Genomic DNA, 19,957 nt, shown 5'->3' on the forward strand with positions numbered 1-19,957 from the left:
ATATACTCTGGTCAGAAATGTTTATTATTTCTTGAATTTTTTAACTTTTGGATTTGAATATTTCTGGAGAAATCGAGTTTATTCGCATTCTAGCGCTGATTTAGTACTACTGTTTTTTAATGCTTTGATTTATTGAAAGAAAAAACACAAATATATTCGGAATACACACATTTCGCAATGAAAAGTTGTACCATTAGAAATATTTTTATTGTAATAACCCCCAAACCTAGCAAAATTGGTGAAAAACAAAAATCAAAAAGTGTTACGTAACAAAGGGGGGAGGGATTCGGCTTTGCGTTACGAAGTGTGACAAGAGGAGGGAAGGGGCAAGAATTGGTCAAAAATAGCGTTATGTAATATGTGGATAGCCCCTAAATCTGAGAAACCTTCCGAATCGTTTATTAGTGCCTTAATTTCAGTTTTTAACCTCACGCAAAACTTTGAACCCGCTAAACCTCTTGTGCTTTGCTTTTTTTCTTTTCCAGGGGCCGCTATGGCTCAGTGATAGATCGTTCACCTCTGTTGCATAGGGTCCTTGGTTCGATCCCAGCTCCCACCAAGTGAACTTTGTGGTGGACAAACACTGTGTGCGTGGGTTTTCTCGGGTTCTTCCATTGGAGTTGCTGTTAAACTGTGCTAGCGGTAGGACGTGTTGTCCGGTGCAGTGTTTTGTTCGCAGTTTGACGTGCTTTAGCTTTACCACTACGTGTGGTTTATTTGTGTAAGTGACTATATATTATAAAATATTACGATGTCTTAGCTCCTTCGAAAAAATACCATCAAATGTGTATTTGACAAGGACAAACGTAATAATCGCCCTTCACCTATAGATATTCATAAATGGATCGAAAGTTTATTCAAAGAGGACTGCCATGACATTGTTGCGCTCCAACTTCACTCTGATGAATATGCTGTGTTTGTGACTTCTAATACTGATGCAATTTTTGAAAAGTGTTAAGTAAGCTCGAACTTACGGTACCATTTAAACATAGTGACGGTAGCACCTCTTTTGTCCAACTCGTCAACGTAATGGAAAATATCACAAGGGTAAGAGTCTTTAATTAATCTATTCAACTAGATAATAACGTTATTGTGCAAATTCTGACTGAATATGGAACAGTGAAAAATATAACCAATGAGACATGGTCTCAAAATTATCCCCTTGCAGTGTCCAATGGAATACGAACTGTGCACACTGTCCTTAAAAAATCGATCCCTTCACGTTTACTCTTTAATGGCTTTCGTAGCTTCATATCATATGAAGGCCAGCCTGTAATGTATTTTTATCTATCGATCATTAACTCATCGACTTAGTGACTGGTAAGAAAAGAACTGAATGGCCCTCATGCGTCTCAAATGTCTGACATTCGATTTAACGAGTTCCCCCCACCCACTGCGTCTCGCATCTAGCGGACTGCCACTGACTGCCTTTACAAATGCTATCCCTCGGCACTATTCCAAAAAACCCTTGTGAAAAACGTGTGCAATTACAACCAAACGATTCAGAACCAGTAACTGACACCTATACTACGGTTGCTGCTCATATGGATGACAACTCTGATTCCACATCTGGCATTATCAACAATACAGCTGAAGAAACACAAACACCTATTGGTAATGTTAATGACCTTGCAACTGTTGATAATATCGCTACTCCGTCTTGTCCCCCTGGTAAACAGCCTGTAGGTACTGAGGGCTCCCTCCAAGCTGTGAAACAAAAACTGCTGTGGAATCCATTGCATCTATGTAGGCTTCAGCTACCGTTAAGGTAGTATATATTTTTATAGTCCGGCTAATTTTTGATCCTACTGTATATTATTAGATTTTGCTATATAATTTTCGGTTTACATATCAACTATTTTTTAATCTATATTTTAATTTCTTTTCTTTCATCTCTTTTTAACATTAAATCTATATTGACATAATTTTTATCATTTCATGTATAACGATATAACTATATATATACTTATTCGCATGTAATTAATATTTCCTTTGTGTTTACCTTTAATAGGTGTAATAAATGTTTAATAAACTGTAGCTAGGTGATAGTTTTCCTTCAAAGCAGATTTACCTGTATCAATAGATTGTCCTATATGTCCGTGTGTATGTGTGAATGAGTGATAACTTTAGCTTTAAGTGCTAATCTCTAATGTTGGTTCAGAATAATGACTTTTCTTATGTATGTGTATGACTATAACATATACGTATTGGTTCATGACCGAGGTCATGAAGGATAACTAATTCTAAATTAATCGGAAACAACAGAATAATCTGAAAGGCAAGCCGAAACAACAGAATAAGCTGGGAAAACGACAGTCTTTTCAAGAATTTCAGGAACTCCGATTGGTGGAAAATATGTTTATTGTATAATTTTTTTCTTTTCTTGGCTAACTCAAATGTGTGTTCGATCTCCACTATGGAAAATCAGTTACTGGATGATTTTTTAATGCTCTGAAATAACAGACAAACGATTAAATTAATACTTATCATCATCTGGGCTGGGTCAGGGTAACTCGAACTTGTGCAATTACCTGGATCCAGGTCGGAGTAGTATGAGGGAACATGTGTATCATCAGGAACAATTCAGAATTGATTCTCGAATAATAAAATCCGGATATGAATCACCTTTTAATATTAATTTAAGTTTTCTCACTATATTTCAATAATTATCCAGTACTTCTTCATATCTAGTTTCCTCTTCATTTCATCTCCTCCCTCTTCTACCTTCCCCTTGACTTCATCTAACTTTCTCTTACACGGGAGGGTCTCACAAGTCGTCGCTAAAATCTGATTGCCAAATAGCACATCTGATAGAGCATAATGAGAAATGAACATTAGCACAATTTAAGGTGCTATGGACCAGAAGGGGTGCTTCAAAATTTGAATATTCAAAATATTATATCATGGAATTATGTACGTTTAAAGTAAATCATAAACAGTGTTGCTATAGGAGAAGCAGTGTTGCCAACTCAGCATAAAATATTTTGTTTGAAATAGCACAATATACAAATGTGCACAGATTTAAAGTGCACTATTACCACTAAACATAACAGTGAAGTGTAATGCTACAGTGTTGCACGCTATTGGAGCTACATGTGCTGAAAATGTACAATGGAGAAGTTTGATATGTGTGTGTTGGTGAATAATCCGTATTTGTGAGAATATATCATAGTATGATCCAGGCCCGTATCCAGGGGGATCTAGGGGGCCGGCCCCCTATATTTTGACTGCCCCCCTAAAATTTTCACGGTAGGCTGGCAAATGAACTATAATATGGTAGAATCGGCCCCCCCTAACTTCAGCCGGGACCCCCCTACATTTCTGGGCTGGCTACAGGCCTGTTTAATCACCAAGTTGAAATACTAAATTTTCGATATTATTACATAAATAGTAAAATTATTAAAGGTACGTTCTGTGAATAAGCAGTTGTAGTCATATCGTGGGTTAGTTAACAATGCTGTTTACGTCATAAGAAAACAATTTCGATTCGAGACCAGGCTTAGAAGTCTTTTTTGTTTTTGGTATCATTCTAACAATCGGATACAAATAGTAATTAACTTAATCAATGACTATGATATATCAGAAATCGAATTGTAAATGGAGAGCAGTGCTTATGTTTGTTTGGTAACAATCGGTTGGGAAATTCGAATTTTTCGTTTTCGTCAGTTGATGTTTAACGACAATTTTATTCGAGAGTTAGAATCCCTAATTTTCTGTTCTATAAAGAACCGACAATTACGAACCTTAAGTAAAATATTTTCGAGTAGTAGATACTCAAATACAGTGGCGTAAATAAATGTGAAGATATTGATGCAATGAGCAAACATGGGCGTCGTATCTGAAGTTGACAGGTGTCTTGGGGATGTAGCCTCTTAAGTAAATAAATATTTGTATAATGATTAAAGAGTTGATAACTTTTCTTCTTCATATATAGATATATGTGTATAATTCTTCGCGTCTTAATATAGGCATTTTAACTTAGTGCAAGCCCATTTGTATTTTTTGACCACATAGTTAGGTACATATATGTGACTGTGTGCGAATATATGCCTGGTGACGAGTGGTTAAACATTGGCTCGCGATATCGAAAGCTTCTTTTGTTTGTGCGTCTATAGTAAGATACGTTTACAGATCGAAAGCTGGTCTGTCAAAGAAATTTCATTAAATTACGAATGGAATTGTTAGGACTGTGTATAGCTGAAGTGTTGATAACATGGAACGAATTCCGAGTATTTATTTTTCTTTCCTTCGCATAAGCATATGGGTCTGTAGTTCATATAAGTTACGTGTTCAAGTGTGGACATACAGTAACATTTTCGGGACGTAACGATGTATATAGCATAGTGATATGGTACATATTTAATTTGATCATGATAAATTAAATTCTGAACAGTATACGTATTAAATGTTACGGATACTTACGCTCGATAAACAAATGACTTCGGATAGAGATATGGATTTTCGGCCATTACCTCTCTTCTGAATTTCTTTCTAAAATGCATTTTTGAGTTTTTTTTAATTGTACGTGATTGGATTGATTTTTTTAAGAGATTGGCGTATGACAGACGATAGTAACACATGCTTTCGTTTATTACGGTACCTTTCCCGTACCAGACGCCGTTCCCTTCTTCATGTGTTATTATGTCTGTTTCTAATAGTATAATTATCGGAAATCAGACGTCCAGGGCTTCGGGCCCTCCAAGTTTGCAGCGCTAGCAAGGTTTCGGCCTATATAAACTAACTACTCAAAATTTATCATTTATTTATTTTTGGCTACCCCAATCAATACCTTTATTCGTTTCTTCCCTTTATAACTATTTATTCTCTTCACTGCTGTTGTGGCGTCGGACAATTTTTGTTGTTGTAGAAATTTCAAAATTAAGACACTGCTATGCATTCCCCAGCATACCTTGGTGGTCTAAGCCACATACAGTGAATTAGTGGGAATTTCATAAAGCTTTTTCCTCTGTGAGATTTCCACTTGAGGACACGGACTTGCTCCTTGGCGCTAAGGGACCCCCATGTGACCATATATATTTTAAGGCCCGAACGTTTCGGTCAATGGAGATAAATTTTGGCTTTAAAATCGACGCTTGTTGTAATTTTTGTTAGGTCCGAATACCATTTTTGGTAGCGTCTTTCTTCTGTTTATTTTCCCTTTCTACTACTGTATGCTATTTCTTCTACCTCCATCTTCAACCTTACTTCTTCAATTTTTTTGTCATTTCCTTCCCCTTCTCCCTTTTTGAATTTTTTAATATTATAATAGTCCCAATTTCCAGGAAAGTATTAAAAATCGTTTTTCCATACTGAATATGGAAAGTGATATTTCTGTGGGTCAGACACCTTCACAATATATCTTTAGGACGTTTCATTTCCATAGTCAGTAGTTTTTCCTCTCTCTCGATCGGTAGTGGTCGCGTCTCCCTTGTTGGAAGTAACAAGTTCAGCTTTTGATTATCCAGGTCCCACAGACAGCGTCGCTTATAACTTCTAAATTTCGATAGTTAAATTCAGAAGTTAAATTTCTTTTTGTCAATTGTTGGCCCACAATCTTTTAGTAGAGTATATTAAGGTATAACATTTCGGAGATGTTGATCTGGAAACCTGTAACATATTTGGAATATCAAATTTTCTTTTAAAAATGAATTTTTTAATGTTCTCTGTGCATTGCATATATATAGACATGCTATTTACTATCGTTTATGCCAAAATGCTTTAAAAGTATTCCATATTGATCGAACGCGGTTACTCGTTTTCTGGTCGGGAATTATGTAATCAATGCTTGGTTAATAAATTTGAAAAAAAATGTGTAAACTGGACATGCGACTGCGAAGTGATTAATTATAGTTATATTTACGAAAATGATGATACTTTGTTAATGTATATGTGATAATGTACCTAGGTATGATATGTTTGTTTAACATATCGGCCGATGAAACGACTTGCTTCGTTGTTCCCTTTTAGTATCTACCCGACTAGGGTGTTTGCTGCCATATTTATGTTCTTTTAGCCTTTGTATTAAACAAAAAATATGCCGCCAAAATCGATGAATGTGGGTTTGTTCTTGTGTGAAGTATTTGTGGTTTTAACTTTATCATACTAACAGCTATTAAAAGCATATTTGGGATGAAGTAGATTAGCAGGTTACAGCGATACACTTTTAAACTATATAGTAAACTCCTGATTCTCAGAACTATCCAACTTTCCGCCCCCATCTTTTCCTCAGTGATTACAGAATCACCGTATTGTGATTTTTCATCGGTTGATTTCATCAACTAAAATCAAAAGTGAATCAGAAAATGTCAGTGAATTGGTTTCACAAAACTTAGCTATTATTTAATCTGTTGGAGGTACCCTTCCGAATAATATTCGTTTCCTACTGGCATCTTATTGGATAATTGTTTGTCTCCCAATAAAATCAGTCTGAAAATTATTATTTGGAAAATTTTCAAACGAACTACTTACCTGGAAAGTAAATAATTACTTTGAACATCTCGGAACTGGGATCCCGGAAGATGAGAAATTATTTACCAACTTGTGACCATGTCGGCTGTTATGCGATTTTACAGTTTTCATGTTATGAATTTTGTGATTGTGCCAAATTGGAGCAAGTACCGAGTGTACATGAATTATTGAACAATAAGTAGTAGTGAATGGACGCTAAAACGTGTGCAAGCGTGGACACAATTTAATACGTATCAATAAATCATGAGCATGAAGGACTGCTCTGAAATTTTGTTTCATTGATAATTCGGCCATGTAAAAGTATTGAATGTTTTTTTTTCTTTTGGAGGACTAAAGGAGAATTTGTTTCATTGTAAATGATAAAGAGTAAGTTTCTAGCTACCTTAAGTAGCATGATATTTAGATATCTTTATTCTTAGATATACTCTCAACAGATTTAAAAGTAAAAATTACAATGCGTCAATATCGAATATAGAGATATATCCAAATGAGTTAAATGTTTAATGTGAGAAATTGCCTAAATAATATGATGTAACGTATAATAATAATATTGTTGTTTATAAATGGACTTTTTTGAAAAAAATCTTCCTCTTCTTTTCCTTTCATTGGTTGTAATAAAAATTTTGTGAAACTGTAGTTGGTGGATTTTCCTCTAAATTATAACTAACCTAATACATGTGAATATTTATCTTTGTGTGGAATGAATAGTAGTGTGAGTGTGATGTAGTTTCAAGCAAAGGAACCTACGATAGTATTAAGAACTCATAGTTATTTACTATGCAAACATTGATGAATGACTTGAAGGTATTACTTGAAGCCATAGGTCATGAATAATATAAATATGCTAAGTTTAAATCTTTCTGTTGTTGATCAATTGTGGCTTGTGACTGTATGTGTGGATTTTTTATTTTGTTCTCCATGATTTCCAATATATATCTGAATATTGGGCAAGAAGTGCGAATGCAGTATATGGACCAACTCTGATTGGTTCAAATGAGTACAGAAACTAATATAGTATTTCTCATCAGCTGGGCTGGGTCTGAGTAAATCCACATTAAGTATTTACTTGGATCCAGGTCAGTGTTGTATGAGTTAACATTTGTCTAATTGCAGCAGGTTTAATATTAAAGTATTTTTTTATTCTTACATGGAGAGCAAAGGTAATATCTCAAATATACAACACATTATTAGGCTTTTAATTATATTTCAAAGATTATATCATACTTTCCTCCCCTTTTCTTCCTCCTAACCCTTCTCCATTATCCTATTTTATCCATACTTTACTTGCAATCTTTTCTCTGTATTACTTCTTTCATCTACTATTTTTCATAACAGACTACTTTTCCAGAAGTCATTTTATTTTCCTTCTCCCTCTTCTTTCTTCTTCTTCATTTTATTTTGTCTTATTATTTTTCTAAGGTAAAAATAAACATAATTAAGTCATTACAGTCATGTACTACAATGCAAGGTCTTTTAATTTAAATTAAATAAAAATGTTCAGGGGTTCTCCCGTTTCCTCCCGCTTTCTTCATTACACCATTTCATTTATTTCTCATTATCACCGTCTCGTTTAGCCTAACCGGCATAACCGTGGGACGTAAAACTCGGATATTTCATTTCATTTTTTCAAATGAAAAAAAAATGTGGCGCAAAAACAGAATTGATTAATTTGACTTTGGGTGAACATTCTGTGAATCACTCAATAGTAAAAAAGAGGTTTGCAAGATTTCGCGGCGGAACGTTTAGTCTGGAGGATAATCCACGTCCAGGTGAAGTGAAAATTTTAAGGACGAAGAACTTCAAGTGTTACTGGATAAAAATCCATGGCAAACGCAAGAAGAGCTTGCTGAACAGTTAGTAGTTACTCACCAAGCAATGTCACTTCGATTACATGCAATGTGAAAGGCATAAAAGGAAGGCAAATGGGTTCCTCATGAACTATCGGAAGAAAACAATACCGAAGAGTTGACATCTGCATGAATTTGCTATCGCGGTACAAAAACAAAAACTTTCTTTATACAAAATCATCACAGATGATGAAGAGTAGTATTTGTAGGACAATCTTAAACGCCGAAAAGTTTGGGCTGATCCAGGCCAACTATCAACATCAGTTGCAAAAACTAAAATTTATGCCGAGAAAGTGTTACTGTACGTCTGGTGAGATTGCAAAGGCGTCATTTGTTAGGAGCTTTTGGAACCTGGTCAAACTGTGACAGCAGAACGTTACCAGACCTAACTGATCAAATTAAGTGAGGTGGTGGAGGAGAAAGAACTATTTACCGCCTAAGGAAGCCGGAAAGTGCTATTGTTGGTTGAAAACGCTCGTCCACATACAGCAAAAGAAACCTAGGAACTCATCTTTGCTTTAGGCTACGAAGTTTTCCAGCATGCGGCGTATTCTCCACACTTGGCGCCGCCTGATGCCGTTATCTTTGAAAGACCAGCGATTCACGCAATTTGACGATGTGCGAAAATGGTTCGATAACTCTTTAGCTTTGAAACCACTAAGTTTCTATCGTGACGGCATTCATCAGTTACCACATCACTGGCAAAATACCACATATAGTAATGGCGAATATTTCGATTATTAGTCTTTGTAAAAAGTATCTTTTCTATACAGTGCAATTTGACCCCAAAGAGCCGAGTTTCTACTCGCACACCCAATACAATCGAACTCGTGAATATACCTAGGTATACACATATTGATGCACATAATGCTTAACGTGAAACAACTGTTATTGATGGACTTTGCATAAATTTATTAATTACAGTAAATCAGGGTGGATTGATTTAAATCAGTCTGATTTAAATCACGATTTTAATCAAGATTTAAATCACTTGATTTTTTAAATAAAAATCGTTGATTTAAATCAAATTCCGAAATAAATTAATTTCAAGTGAAAATAAGTAAAATAACGTTTCTGTTCTGTTATTTCGATTATGGAAGATAATAATTATAATACAATGAGACGCAAATGTATGTACAACACAGTATGAAAACGAGTATCATGCAGAGGATGATTAGGAAAATTCCCGTTTTGAACGGGTAACGGGAGAATCCTGCTTTCTTGTCTTCGTAACATAGGGTTTTTAAATCGTTAACTATTCCAACGGAGAAATCACCATCGACACTTAAAACAAAAATTCTTTTATGTCCACGTCTATTTGTTTGCTTCCAGATAATAGAGGCGTATTTAGAGGGGCCCGATCCCCTTTCCGAAACAAAAATAAATTAAAACTTTAGGCGAAATTTATATACTAAATACATAGAAGTTCCTCGGGATCATAATACGGCAAATTTTGGATGCGTTAAAATATCGAATAATACTTTTGATAAAGTGGATTCTTTCAAATATCTAGGATCAATATTAACAGATGAAAACGATATTTACGAACAAATTAAATGTCAACTAAAAGCAGGGAATTCGTGTTATTATTCAGTTCAAAATCTCTTGTCACGGATTCTGTCCAGGAATTTGAAGATTAAAATATATATGTCTGTTGTTCTCAGGGTGTCTAGCAAGCAAGCATAATCAAATTTCCTGACTTTCCCTGACAAAATTATAATTTTCCCTGACAGTGTAATTCTTTTTTTTTTCTTAGTAACTCATGAAAAGTAACTTATATTTAAATCATGAAAATGAAATCTTTCAGTTTTACGTCTCACGATTATGCCGGTTAGGCTAAAGGAGACGGTGATGGTGAGTAATGAATGAAATGAAGAAAGTGGGAGGAAATGGGAGAACCCCGAGAAAACACATGACCACGGTGTTTGTCCACCACAAAATCCACACGGCGCGAGCTGGGATCGAACCAGGGAACCCAAGCACCGGAGGTGAACGCTCTACCAGTGAGCCACCGCGCCCCCAACTTATATTTAAAGTGAACTGTAAGTTTTCACCATTGTTTATATGCTTATACAATGTTCTACAAACGTACAAACGAAACAATTCATTTACCTGTAATTTATGACTATTTTAGTGGCATTCCTTCTCCCCTCACGGCCTGGGAAAGATTTTTCCCTGACACACAATGAAATTACCTGACATTTTCCTTGACCCTGCAAATTCCCTGACTTTCCCTGACTGGTAGACGCCCTGCTTCTGTATGGTTGCGAAACATGGTCGCTTACTATGAGGGAAGAACGTAGACTGAAAGTATTTGAGAACAAGATCCTGAGACGAATATTCAGAAGAGGAGCGGGAATAGGGGAAACTTCATAACGAAGAACTACACAATTTATACGGTTTACCAAACATTGCTAGAGTCATCAAGTCTAGGAGACTCAGGTGGGCAGGTTATGCAGCCAGGATGGAAGAAAATAGGAACACTTTCAAATTCTTAACTGGAAGACCAATCGGAAAACGACCATTAGGAAGATCTAGGCGCAGATGGGATGACAATATTAAGATGAATCTCGCAGAAATAGGAATACAAAATAGAAACTGGATCCAGTTGGCTAAGGATAGAAGTCAGTGGAGAGTTTCCGTGAACGCGGCATTGAACCTCTGGGTTCCATAGGTCATAGAGTTAATTAGTTAATTTTGGGCGAAATTTATGTACTTTACATGTACTTCGTGCCGCTGGCTAGTTTCGATTTTTTAAAAATATACTCCTGCCAAGTGTCAGGAACTTTCGTGAAAAGAAAAGTGTCATGTTAATAAACGTTGCTGTACGTTTTTTCCTTAATGCTTAAGGAATATTGTTTCGTATTGAAATAGGTTAACGATTGAGGATTAATTCGAAATTAAACCAAAATACTTTCACTTAAATGGCATAATTGTCATTTGATATTAATTCCTAATGTTTTTTTCTCCAGTTCGCGACTTGTATTATACGAGGAGAAAGATTTGATTTAAATCAAAAAAATCGATTTAAATCAAAAAAATCAACAAAAATGATTTTTATTTAAAAAATCATGATTTTTTTCCACCCTGCAGTAAATATATTGTACTGGATGAGTAACGAGATCTAACGGGCTTCACGCAGAGTCGTTTTGACGTATGATTAATGTCATACTAAAGGTCTGACTACTTAAGGAAAGATGTTAGTCGAACTCTTAAGCATGTCACTAATCACGCATGAGAACGACTCTGCATAAGGCCCAATATGTTTTGGCATGTTTTAGGAAGAACCGTTCCTCTTTCGAAAATCCAGGGGACAGCAATTGCTCTTTTGCTCCTCGCTACGGACACCCATGCGTACAGGACATAGTCGTGAGGTCTAAAACAGAAATATATTTTTTCCCTTGTTATTTTCGTTGTTTTGAAGAGAAATAAATTAATACTGTAAACACGGGATACAAATAAAGAAAGCAAAGAGGAAAAAAATGAGTTGAATAAGTAAGAAAATAAATAACTATTTTTTTGTCATTTAATCAGGAGATAACATATCTTTTTAGCACTTCATCAATAACGCTTAATCAAACAGACGCCTATTAAGTGAATAATAAAGTAGCTATATTTTTTTTATCCATTTGTCGATTTGTCCACTCCATTTTCATAAATTATCCTTTAATTCGCAATAGATTGGCCGTTTATGTTTCATTTGTTACAGTTTTTCTCCCCTTTTAGTCGGGCATTTAATTTGACAAACTTGCAAATCAAATTGAACCACTTGGCTAGACGCATTCCCAACGTTCCAAAATACTATTTTAATTTACCTCGAAACCACGAAACAAGGTACCTATTTCACTCCCCCTTCTTCCCCCGACCCGCACAGCACCGAAAGAATTAAAAAAAAAAAAAATTACAAGCGTAGAAAAACGTCACCAACATGTTTTACAATTTCGGATTTCCCTCAATAGATGTCTCTACCGAGCACTTTTTGTATTGCCTTGAAGCAGTCCCAACCCGATGGGATGGGCGGGACATGTCGTCTAGGCAACGAGGACCATGCGGCGTGAGCGCATGTATACTTGCTGCGGGAACTGAACTTGCAGTCCGAGTTAACGAGTGTCCGGTAACGGGACACGATTTTCTCAAACAGTCGCCCAAAGTAAAAGTTTTAAAAAAATAGTTACAAAAAAATTTAAAAAAAGGCCAAAAGGGGCGGAACGCAATTTGTGTCCCGTGTGTGGTACTGCAAGTATCAAACTTACTGTGAAGTTAACCGATTGTATTTCTTTTTTTCCTTTAAGTTCTTAAACAAAATACGTAGTGTTACACATATGTGAAAAAAAAAAAAAAAGAATGTGATGTACAGAACATATGAAGAAAGCGGTGTGTTATATTTTGCCAAATTGTAATTTGTACTTATCCAATACTTAAAAAAAAAAAGAAAAGAAAACAAGGGAAAAAAGTGTATATCTAGCATGAATCAGTGTTTTTAAATTACTGCGATTGTTTGTTTTAAGAAAGAAAAAAAGATGTGTGTGTTTGTGCGTGTGCAACTGAAGCAAATTACTTAATTTATTTGTTTGAAGTCGAAAAAGATAAGAAATTCGTGAATATTATTTATTTTAAAAAGTTTTTAATTTGTTTCTAAATTTACAGAACTTAAAATGATAATTAGTTCTTCCTATTCCTACATAGATGGCTGCCAATTCTTTCCACTATAAAACATCAAGAAAATTGAAGAAAATATATAACCTAACATAATTTTTGGAGGTCTACATAACTTGGTAAGTTGGATAACAATTTCTTTTAAATTGTTTCTACTTTTTGCTTCCTTGTTGTGGTTTGAAAAAGCAGCATAGTTATAACTCTACAAACAGATTTTTTTTTCAGTAATGATAATTTTAATTATTATACTATTCATTTATTATGCTAACTAGAAATTGTAATATGATATTTTAGCGTCTCATATGTCCCGTAAAAGCGAGACAGCCTTAATTTCTTTTTACAGGAAGAGTCCTGTCTCTCAGAACTGTTAAATTTATCTGTTTGTTTAACGAAAATACAAAGCTTCCTAGTATTGAAATTATTTTCATCTGTATAAAAAACTTTCGTAAGGCTCGTTAGCGCAATCCTAATACATTACATCCTTATAAGCCCATTAGCGTGATTCTAGAAACATTACGTTAGCGCAATCCTAATACATTACATCCTTATAAGCCCATTAGCGTGATTCTAGAAACATTACATTCTTATAAAGCCCATTAGCGTGATCCTAATAATATTACATTCCTATAAGGCCCATGAAGTTTCTGCAATGGAAAGACCGGACACTCGGTAATGTGGCATAACTTGATAACACTATAGTCAGTGCACTGCCGTTATTCATGTCAGACAGGAAGTATCTACGTTTTCAAAATAATCCGATTTTTATTTATTTAACCTTGTTCCAATTTTAATTTTCACATTATATTTTTAACACTTAACAAGAACCAGGATTAAGGGAATCGAGTGTCTCTTGAATGTGATTTTTTAGATGGTTGATTATTTTGTAGAAGAACTGGTCTTAAAAAAACAACTGTAGAAGTCCACGCAAGAAAATATGTTCAAAATGGCACTTTGAGATTAAATTACGTAAGTATGAACCAAAGATTTAACTTTTATTTTCTTTAAAAGGGATATTTTTGCGTTCTGTTTGTATTTTTGCTCGGAACACCGAACAACTATCTTAAAAAGGGAACAGTCCTGTTAAAAACTCCTGGTCACCCTAATTTTATATATACAATTTAATTCAGGGGCGGGTCCAGGACGGACTTCTGGGGGGCGGTCGGTAGAAATACTGCTACTTAGAGCTACTTTTAAGAGCTCCAAACTTTTTTATGGATGGGTTTATTTATATATAAAATAAGAAAGTTTCCTCTTCTGGGTTGGGGGGGCGTTTGCCCCGATCGCCCCCCCTGGATCCGCATTGATTGATTGCATTTTTTATACTTACGCCGGATTGATTGCATTTTTTATATTTACGTTTCTGGATTTTGTTCTTTTAGACTAATGGCAAATGATTATAATGAAGCGAATGTTTAGGGATATTACCTAACACCCACACGCCCTGAGCGGGGTTTGAATCCGCAACAAACGTGTCTTGCAATTTCCAAACTAACGCTTTATGCACAGAGAAAAGAAAATGTATGTGGTGTACGTAAAACGTAGGTTACATGCGTAAATCCTGTAGTTTTCGGACTTAACGTACGACTACAATATATGTAATATCCTGTAGCAAGCATATAACTGAAAACGTATGTTTTATAATACGTTCTGTATAATTGTTCTATATATACGTAGTCAGGCCCGGACTGGCTCGAGGTGGCTAGGCAGATATGGCCGCTCAGTCAGGGGCCAAATAAAAATAATATTAAAGAGAGGAGGTCAGGAGGAAGAGAAACATGTGTAAAACGTGTGCGACAACTAATTTTCTTGTGAATAGTCACGGTGGCCATCTAAATATATCAACCGTTGGTTGGGGAGGAGACTGAAAAATCGGGCTCGATGCAATATATCAGCCGTAGAGGCCAATTAATAGCCAAGGCGACCCTGTACGTATTTTCCATATGAAAGGGAGAACTGTATATAGGCGGTACGGATCTTACATACAGATGGACGTATGAAACATACTGCTGACGTATATAAAATGTATATGCATGTAATATAAGAAAGACTGTTCGATGTCAGACATACTGCAGCGGTATGATATAACATCTAAGTGGGAAAAGGGCAGTAGGTATGTAGCAAATAGCATTTAATTTAATTATTAGTACAAGACAAAACACCAAACTAATTAGTATTTGATTGCCAAATAATCTGAGAATACCATGCTTGATATTCTTATAGTGTTATCATAGTAACTGCAAATCACAATGTTTTTGGAATTATATCAGGATGTGCAGAATAAATCAACATTTCGTTGCTTTAGAATAGGATATTTAATTATGACAAACAGTCAAACTGTTGTCTCGAGTATTATTCTCGGATATTTTAGAAATCCCTTAAATTGATGTAAGTTAAATGTATACATAAAAAGCTGGAACTAAAATTTACTTTGCGAACTTTTTTCTCTGCAAAGGGTTTTACAATTTCCTGAAAAGATAGCTTTGAAGCTAACTTAAGCTCTATGGATATGATCCTAAGGTTGGTGAGACGTTGTTGTCCTGTTAAGTTTCTGAGGTATTTTTTTTATGATCTTTAGTTTGCTAAAAACTAATTCCCTTGTCTTATAGTGAAAATAAATATTTGTCCAGTTTGGCGCCCCCCAATGCGGCGCCCGTGACAGAAGGCCCACTTGCCCCCTTAGTTACGTCACTGCCGACAATTATTTTCTACAGAATCAGTCACCTACAATTAAACTACAAAGAACTCCAATTTAAGCGCCTCAAGAAAAACGTAAAAGTTTTTAAGGTCGAACTTAATCTGCGAAAGCTCAAAGTCGCCCAAGACAAATACGTAGACTTAATATCTCTGTAAAACCGTGCTCGTGGGTTTTCTCGGGGTTCTCCCGCTTCCTCCCACTTTCTTCATTCCACCATTTCACTCATCTTTCATCATCACCGTCTCCTTTAGCCTAACCGGCATAACTGTAGGACGTAAAACTTAAAGATTTCCTTTTTTTTTTAATATCTCTGTGCAACGGACCTATCCCTGTCATACGAATCTCTGAGCACCAGCAATTTTACTTGCACCTCAACCATTAGGACGGTTTCAAACAAAATCAGGTTTATTTCTTTTTGTAGTTTTGTTTACTTCAGGACGTTTTTTTTTCAATTACTTTAATGACATGGTTCAATAATTTACAGTATTGTATGGAGGAGCTATTGACTATACTCATTTGAGTTATATTCATATTTACTTAAAAGAATTTTATTATACTCTCGTTTAGTTACAATAACATGTTTAATTTCATTATTTAGAAGCTGTCTTGAATTTTATTTTTATTTCATACAGCTTCATATTCACTTAATAGTGTTAATTTGTAAAAAATGAAATGAAATCTTTGAGTTTTACGTCCCACGCTTATGCCGATTAGGCTAAAGGAGACGGTGATTATGAGCAATGAATGAAATGGTGGATGAAGAAAGTGGGAGGAAACGGTAGAACCCCGAGAAAACCCACGAGCACTTTGTTTGTCCACCACAAAGTCTACACGGCGCGAGCTGGGATCGAACCAGGGGTCCCAAGCACCGGAGGTGAACGCCCTACCACTGAGCCACCGCGCCCCCTTGTTAATATGGAGTATTAATTTCATATACCACATTATTTCCTTATTTGGTGAAAGGCCTTATTAATTTGTTATTTTATTATTAATTTCATAAACATGTTTAATTAATTAATGAAAGAAATAATACTTTTGGTTCTATAGATTGTTCACTATTTTTTATAACTTACTCATATCAAAGATGATCACAGCAACTTAGATGTACACAAATGGACAAATTTACAGTTTTCCAACTTAAATTAGACATTATTCTCATATCCCTAGAGTTATGCACAGTGACGTAACTCATTCTTAAAACTAACATTTTTCTTTGACGTATCTCAGAAAACATATTTTTTATGGCTTAATATTACAGTATTATATAATTTGAACATATGGTATTTAGGAATGTACTTTCGGCTACACTGTATCAAAAATTGATAAATATTTGTTGGTAAACACGAGCGTAACAAGAAAGTGAAACAGGTGCAAAATTTCAAATCGCTGTCCTAAAAAAATGAGAAAAACTGAGATACGACAGTTTGCAAACAAAGGGACGATATGGTTCAGAGTATATGAAGCTACTTTATGTGATGTAGATACGTGATTTAATGTAAATTAATATTGAAGAGGAACCTTAAATTCCGAACATAACATAATAATAATAATAATAATAATAATAATAATAATAATAATAATAATAATAATAATAATAATAATAATAATAATAATAATAATAATAATAATAATAACAATAATAATAATAATAATAACAACAACAACAACAACAATAATAATAATAATAATAATAATAATAATAATAATAATAATAATAATAAACTACGCAAATCATTAGCCTATCTACAGTGCCGTGCCGTGGAAAATCAGCGCCCGGGGCGAGAGTATACGACGGCACACCATACATATATTCCAAGTAATTTTTTCTCTTTTTTTTCTCTCCCGAATTTTGCACCCCCTTACTTCGGCGCCCGGGGCTGTTGCTTTGCTCACCCTCCCCCCACGCAAGGTACTGCCTATCTAGATATTTATATAGCAGTAAAAGCATAAGTCAAGGAATGACTTATAAAACATAGAGAATTATCTTTGAGTAATAAAATCATATTAAAATGCGTCTAAGGACGCCTATTAGGGGAGCAAGGTAGGGTGCTCGCCCCCCGTAAGAGGAAATTGTACTTGGGAATATCGAAAACCCAATAGAATTTTACATTAGTTAGAGCAAAATTTGAAACTGTATTTGAAACGTGGCTTATACTTGCCCCCCCCCCTTGGAAACCACAACATGGACGCCCTTGAATGTGTCATTGAAAATTAGGAAGAATAAACTCGTTTCATCGTATTGTATTGTACTTATGAATCAAAAATAGCTTTATGGTTAACTCTATGAAAGAGTTTTTTTTTTTCAATTTTATATTGATATTTTACACAATTGAATTATCTAATCCTAAAAATCCTTTAAACCTACTTTGATGCTGGAATATTCAAAACAGAATTAAATGAATATTTCACTTCATCAATGGAAGAAAATATCGCTTTTGAAACAATTATAGAGCATGGCGAACATTACGTGTCAAAACTGGGGGTGGGAGGCTAGTTGTCATTATAAATGTATGTATAATCGAGGTCAAATACTTAAAAGTATTAGTGATCGCCACGTATCTTCTGGTTATGGTAATCTAATTAATTCAACAACACCTTTTGTTATACTTTGATATTAAATAAATTAGTAGGCCTGAAGCTAATAATTAAAACATAATTTAATGGACTAGATAACCATAGTAAATTACTACTGTATACACTATACTTAAGTAGTATCTAACTGTAAGAACATCCTCAAAACGTACTGGCTTATCGCTAAAAGAAATATTTTCTCATCAAAAGCATCAATTTCCGCTAAATTAGTGTTTGGAATAGTTAAAGTAAAAAAATATGTTTACTTCAAGAAATGTGCTTGCATGAACTCAGGTTTAAAGTTACACAACGCGTTGTTTACTGTGGTGTACCACAGGGATCCGATTTCGGACCACTACATTTTCTGTTGTTTATTATATCTCATCAAACATGGTGTGTACCATCCTTGTGCTAGTGCCATAATGAAAGGCTTGATGGGAGTTTTTTTTTTACCTGTTTTTACCTTAGTAGGTGGTATGGTTCTTGCATAGTATCGATTGAAAAAAAAAACTGTTCTTGTAGATTTCCTGAAAAATAATGTATAGGAACTTATCTGAAGAATATTACTTTGTTTAGTTGGGAATTTTGTCTCTCATCTTTGCACATTCTCCCATTATACACAAATAAATGTTGCTGAATTTCACATTAGTAGGAGAAGCAATAATCCAATAAGAAATAACACGTTATAAGAAGTATGTGTGCCATTTTTGGAAGAATGTGTGTCATCATAAATATAAGACAAATGATAATGGACAGAGTTTGCTAGGTAATAATGTATTCTTTACATATACAATAGAGAAGTAAAGAATCCATTCCAGCATAATAAAAAACAATTCAGTATTATTATTGGAAAGAAACGACACAACTTCGGTTTTCTCAATTTTTTTTTAGAACACTACGGTAAGCGTCGGAATTTATCCTCAAAAGAATGTAATTTGGTGAACTCTAAGTCTTCTATTGATGGATATGTTGCTCCCTTTCGGACATCTTTTCGCACTACGATAACAATATGGTGAACAATTCTGTAGGGTTTTTAAAAAGAAATTTTAAAAAGTAAAATAAAAAAAAATGTGTAAGAGATATTTATTTTCTCCTGTAGGTAAGACTTAATAATAAATTGCAATAGTACGGAAGAAAAAGCTAAAGATGATCTCTGATTCTCAAAGCGTGGGTGTCGCGTTTACTTAGTACAAAGCAGAGAAAAAGGAGTGTCGTTGAGCAAAAATTGATCGAGCTGAAATTTGAACTGCTTTGGCATTTTACATATTCACCAGATCCCTTCAACTATCATCTATTTCCAAAACTCGAAACTTTCCTAGCAGGACAAAAATTTGAGTCAAATGAACGGCTTATGCAGGAAATAAACGAGTATTTCACTGTGTAACACGAAATCTGTCATTTACATGAAAATATGTTTTTCTTATATATTTTTGCATGAGAAAATCGAATCTGTAATTACTTTTTAAGTACCGTATCACATACCAATTTTGTGGAAAATTGAAAAGTTTGAAATTTTGTACTGTGAAATAGTGTATTTTTACGGATGGTGATGAAATATGATTAATGATTGGTTTAGCAATTGAAATTTAGCGTACTTTTTAGCAGCGAGGCTATATGAGACATGGTCCTAAAAGTTTAGTGTGGAATCCGAGCAATCGTGTTGTTCAATGTTCTCCTACCGAGAATCGAACCCGAGATCCCATGCACCGAAGGCTCGCGT

General features: G+C 34.8%; 2 protein-coding genes across 2 annotated transcripts in view; one reads left to right on the plus strand and one right to left on the minus strand.

Moving 5' to 3' along the window:
* LOC145693636 (uncharacterized) overlaps positions 1–19,957 on the minus strand; it is a 265,246-nt gene that overhangs the window by 121,572 nt on the left and 123,717 nt on the right. The window lies entirely within an intron of this gene.
* Positions 12,405–19,957, plus strand: part of LOC145693635 (uncharacterized) — a 1,111,198-nt gene continuing 1,103,645 nt past the window's right edge. Inside the window, exon 1 of the mRNA XM_081769815.1 lies at positions 12,405–13,090. The gene's annotated coding sequence lies outside the window, so the exon portion shown is untranslated. The remainder of the gene's footprint in view (positions 13,091–19,957) is intronic.

The sequence above is a fragment of the Thermobia domestica genome, chromosome 8, assembly GCF_964235325.1.
Source record: "Thermobia domestica chromosome 8, izTheDome1.hap1.1, whole genome shotgun sequence".
In the NCBI taxonomy this organism is placed as follows: Eukaryota; Metazoa; Arthropoda; class Insecta; order Zygentoma; family Lepismatidae; genus Thermobia; species Thermobia domestica.